Source organism: Hevea brasiliensis, unplaced genomic scaffold, assembly GCF_030052815.1.
Source record: "Hevea brasiliensis isolate MT/VB/25A 57/8 unplaced genomic scaffold, ASM3005281v1 Scaf36, whole genome shotgun sequence".
Lineage (NCBI taxonomy): Eukaryota > Viridiplantae > Streptophyta > Magnoliopsida > Malpighiales > Euphorbiaceae > Hevea > Hevea brasiliensis.
This window is the reverse complement of record NW_026614873.1, coordinates 72,163-78,162: the sequence shown is the minus strand read 5'-3', so window position 1 is coordinate 78,162 and position 6,000 is coordinate 72,163.

Here is a 6,000-nt window from a genome sequence, read left to right as displayed (position 1 = left end):
TCATGACTTTGAACTAGGGTTTTGGGAGTAAAATGTGAACTTGGTTTATGCAATTGTTAAAGAATATTCTAATGGTCAATTAGTGACCATTTGAGGAGATTTGACCATAATATGGACTGAAAAAAATGAATGGTAAAGTGAATGACTATGCTGCCTAGGGACAGCAGCAATAGACTGAAATTTCAGTCCAATTACACAGCCATAACTTTGGCTGTGTTGATCCAATTGGTGTTTGGCCAATTGGACATGAAACTAGGCTTATAATGGCACATTTTTGCTGAAGAAACCATGCCCAAAAGACCAAAGCAAGAGGACCAAAACTTGGCCCCAATCCGGATACCCTGCAACTGATTCTGCAGAATGACCAAATGAATAGTAACTGTTCATTTGGCCATAACTCACTGTAGATTTGGTCAATTGACCTGCAATTTTTACAGCAACAAGTTAAGACATATACAAACAACTTTTATGAAGAAACCTACCCCAAATTATGGCCAGAACCCATCCAACCAAGTGACTCTAGTTACTGTTCATGTTACTGTAGATATGGTCAATTCTGCAGATTGGCAATCCGGCCAGCTGTGGTTTTTGGACCATATCTAGAGTTACAAAACTCCAAATGGAGTGATTCAAAAAAGGAAATTCAACTAGACAAAATAAGGAACAATTTTCATGTTTTCCATTTCTTCAAATTCCCATTGCAACAGTGTCCAATGGAATAGTAAATTTGAGCTATAAAAACTGAAAATTCTGCTTCCCTTGGTTTAAACTTTGAAATGGTAAAAATGCTTAATGCCAACAAGTTTTGAATGCCAAATGTGGTATATTGGGAGTGCCAAAGTCAATGTACATATTTTCTATCCAAAATTCAACATTTTTGTTGACCAATGAGATGAATAGTGACACCAAAAACTTGAAATTCACAAATTGAAGAATTTAAAGGTTTGAAATGCCCTAGTATATCTAACAAGATTGGTTTGGATAGTTTGGCATGCCAATAGGGTTCGGTTAGCAGTACTGCACATGGCAATATGCCATTCTGTGAATTTTATGGCTTTTAGCCATTCTGACCTTGTATTGAGATTTGGCCTTGTGCCTGATATTATTTACAGCTTGTTAGCTGTTCTGTTGCACACCGGGAGATGCATATGTGACCGATGGTGTGACGGCCCGAGGTACTTGATACCCAGTGCCAGTTTACCCGTTTATCCAGTCCAGTCGTCTAGTGTAGGTTACTTGGGCAACCAAATGAATGAAGGTGAACAAAGTTAATAAAATGATGGATATGCCAATACCAAACAAACAAATCATACACATTCTATACATATTTATTTTCTGCTATTTTCTTTTATTATATTATTGCACCACTAAGCATTATTGCTTAGCGCGTTGCTTTTGCCACGCGTAGGTTCTGGAGATACAGATCGTGAGCCCAGTAGACCACAGACTGGGTGAGTCCATCCTGCAGTTCTACTCAGTGTTCGTGTCACCTCAACTTCTGCAGTGCATTGGTAGGACACTAGGTGTCATTTTGATATTTTGTAGCAAATTTTTATTTCCTCATATGTATTTGAACTTATGTAATGTATCATGATGATCATGTAAATAATGAGAATTATGTTTGTAAATGGAAAAGAGAATGTTTATTTGTGATTTATACTTGATTATCACATGTGATGGATGTTTGAGAAATGAAAAGGTTGTTGAGAACTGAAATGGAGAAATATTGTTGAGATTTTGGATATTGGAGTTTGAAATGATGGAATACAAATATTGGAAGTGTTTTAACAGGTTCCGAAGAACTGTTTTCTCCATTTTTAGCCGGTACTCTGCCGGATTTTCTTTAAAATTTTCAGAACCTCAAATAAATTATAATTTCAATAAATGACTTAAATAAATTATATTTCACAAGTTATATTCAAAATATTGATGAAAATTTATTTAAGAAAAAAAAAATAGAGTGTGCTGGTACACCGTGTTACATTACTTACTCGGATATACTGTATACGGGTATGGGGTGTCACACATTGATATAGAGTCTTATAATTATTTTGATATTTTTGTCAGAAAAGAATGATTTAGGTATTTGAAAATATATTTAGAAGTTGTAGTGCTATTCCCTCTGGAAGCAAGAATAGATACCTTTCATTGATGGAGTTTGTGTATAGTGATATTTATTAAATAAGCATGAAGATACCAAGGTATAAGGTCTTGTATGAGATAAATGCAGAATACCTAGACAAAGGGTAATTTAACAGAGTTGGAATTGGTAAAAGAGACTGAAGGACTAGTAAGGATTCCAGTATGACAAATCAGAGAACTAATGAATAATAGACTTTCATGAGTATAAATAATAAAGGCAAAAGAAAACAATGGTGGGAAAGTGAATAAAATTTTGAGATAAAGATAAGCTCAGTTGTTTGAATCCGATGAATTTCAAGGACGAAATTCCTTTTTACAGGGGAAGAGTTGTAACATCCTCGCTTTACGTAGTCCGTATGTTCTACTGTTCCGACGACTAATGTCTGCCCCGGAAAGTCGAAATGTCTGGAACAACACTTAATTGACAGTGAGAAAGTATAAAATAATGAAATATGTGATGAGAAAAATTAAGGAAAAATAAAAGAGATAAAATGTGACTAAGTTAAACGAGCCAAACCCGTAGCGATGGGTGACCGCACCGGGAAGTTACGGCGAGGACCGTTGACTAGCCCTGGATGGCGGGGAACTCGGGGAAATATTTTCAGGACATAATTAAAGGTCTATTGAGGTGTAATTGACATTGGAAATGTCAAAGAAAAATTAATAAGTTAGTATAAATGAAAAACGAAAATTAAAGAAACGAAAATTTAACCTCAATGTCCATTAAAAATAAGAGGTATTAAATTTTGAAAATTTCATGAAAAATGATCCTTGTACCATGGGCAACATATAGGCAGCAAAAAGGAGAGGAAATTCCAAGGATTTTTCAAGCTCAAGTTGAGGTTAGTGCTAGTTTTTTATCCCTTGCTTCATTAAAGTTTGTATTAAGGTTGAGATGACTTGAATAGTGAAGAAATTTGAAGGATTTGATGAGTTATTGATATATTCAATTTTGGACAGCCATGAAAGTTTGTTGTGGTTGAGTTTTTCTTACCTCTATTGGATGGGAATTAAGGTTGATTAACCCAAGTGGAAGTTATAGTAAGTTAATATTCAAGTATGTATATGTTAGTACTTGAATTAAGGGTTTAGTAGTGGGACTTTGATGCTTTAGTAAACTACCATGTTGGGCAGCCTTAAATATCATGAATTTGTGTGTGAGTTTATGAAATTTATCAATGAAATATGATGGTGTTGAATGGTGGGCAGTTTGTGTAATTGCCATGGAAGTGTATGTGTGATATATGTATTGTTGTACATTGAATTTGGGTTGAAGTAAATGTTAAACATTAATGGTGTATTGTGTGCATTGAGCACTTGAGTGTTCTGCCCAAAATGCTTGCTGGAATTGTGTACAATATATATATAAGTGCCATGATTAAATGTTGAAGTATTGGGAGGAGGAGGATTGTCAAAATTGGAAGTGCGATGTTCAAATGCAGGTTGTGTATGTTAGCAGCGCCTAAATTAGGTCATAAGTGCAAAACTGTGAACCCAATTGGTATGAGGCCAATGGGGGGTGAAACTAGACATCAAATAGGCCAACTTTCATATAGAAATGTTGCCAAAATTCTGCCTAGAAACTAACCTTAAAAATGACCAAATCCGGAATGGCAACATTGTAAACCCAGATTTTTGACTATATGAATAGTAGTCATTAGAATGACCATAACTCACTCAAACCAGATCCAATTGATCTGAAATTTTTACCATGGATAGCTTAGACATAGAGCTACAATTCTTATGAAGACACTAAAGCCCAGAAATGGCCAGAACCAAGTCAAATAGCTTGAAAAATTTGGGTACCAAAACTACAAGAACTAAAAGTGACCTAAAATTGACTAAATTTTGCACTAAAGGTGCAATCTATCCAGCTTTAGTAAATTGACCATATCTTGGTCTATACAACTCAGAATGACCTGAAATTTTGCCCAGAGTGCAATAAGACATAGAGCTACAATTTTGCTTCTTTGACCAGAAGCTAAAAACCAAGAGAAATAGGACTTTATGCTAGACCAATCTAGCACTCAAAAATTGAGAATTTGACATTAACATACATTGAAGCCTTGAAGTAATTTGGCAATAAATGCCAACTGGTGAGAATTGTAAATGGCACTATACTGGCAGCATATTGAAATGTGAATTGTGACATGTTGATACTAGAATCAACTTATGCATGATGTATGAAAAGGTCAAAATTTTCATTGACCAGTGAATTGTATAATGACCAGTAAACCCTAAAAATAAATATTTAATCCTGTAATATGCCCTAGTTTGCCTAGTTGACTAGTTCGGATAGGTTGGCATGCCAATAGGATTCTGACAGCTGTTCTGTAAATGACTTTACGTCATATTATGTTTTATGGCTTATTATGCCATACTATGATTTTAATAGCCTATGGCTATACAGATTGTGTTATTATACTCGGCTTAATGCCTAATTGATTATATGGCTTTTTAGCCACACTGTTTGCACACCAGGAGATACTTTGTGACCGATGGTGTGACGGCCCGAGGTACTAGGTACCCAGTGCAACTATATCTGTTTATCTAGTCTGGTCAGTGTATAGGCTACACGGGCAGTCAATTAAAACATTATTCAATTTAGGCAGTTAAGTTAAGTTAAGTTAAGCATAATGAAGTTTTTGTACAATAAAATTTAGTATTGAATGAAATGAGTAAAAGAGATTAGCAATATAAACATAACAAAAATATAATTTGCAGAACCGTAGAGACTTCAAAGACAACACAGTTAGAATAATTTGTATACTGGGTAGTATTACTGAAAGGTTATAAATTTAGCACTTCCAAAGAGGAACAAACTTGTATATAAGATGGTTAATATTAGAAACATTCAAGTAAATCAAATTGATTATTCAATATTTAAATTATGCTCTATCCTTTCTTTATTTGTATATATTATTTCTTGTTATACTATTGCACCACTATGCAGAAATGCTTAGTGCGATGGAATTGCTTTCTTGCGCAGGTACTGAAAGTAAAACCAGTAGACTGTCGACTGAGATTTTTGGAGTCCAAATCTGCAGAAGTGTCAGAAGAGTTCAAAATTGTCACCTCCTCAACAATGCATGTAGATAGGGCTCATTTTAAGCATGTTTTCTATTCTGTACATTATAATTACTGCTTATATTGTAATGTGAATTAATAATTATAATTTCATTTGTATATCCAGTACTTGATAAATTTATGTACTTAATTGGAAAATTATGTATGTTAATAAAATATAAGAATTCTGATATTTGAATTGATTATGTAATCATAATGATTCTGAATGAGATTGAATTTGAGAAATTTTGAGGCTGAATTTGAGTTTGAGAAACTGATGAGATATTATTAAGATAAATTGAGCTGTGAATTTAAATATGTTGTGAACTGTTTTTGGCAGGTTCATAAGAACTGTTAGTCTAAATTACAGCCGGAACTCTGCCGGATTATTGTTAAAATATTTGAAATTTCTAAATTAGTTATATGATAAAAGTAAAAATAGCCTAAACCTCAGATAAAGTTTTTGAATAAATAAATCAAGAACTATAATGAAATCAGATAAGATTAGGTGCTCCGGCACTCTATGTGACACGCCTTGTTCGGCTACACTGTAAACGGGTGAGGGGTGTTACACTGTATGGGAGGAAATGTATAACTCCAGTGTGCTGGACTGAATTGGGTGAAGATAAACTGGTAGGGCCAGACCTGGTGAAACAGACTGAGGAGAAGGTAAAGCTAATCAAAGCCAATATGAAGGTTGCCTCAGACAGTAAAAAATCATATGCCGACCTGAAGGGAAAAGAAATAGAATATGCAGTGGGTGACAAAGCGTTCCTCAAGGTGTCACCATGG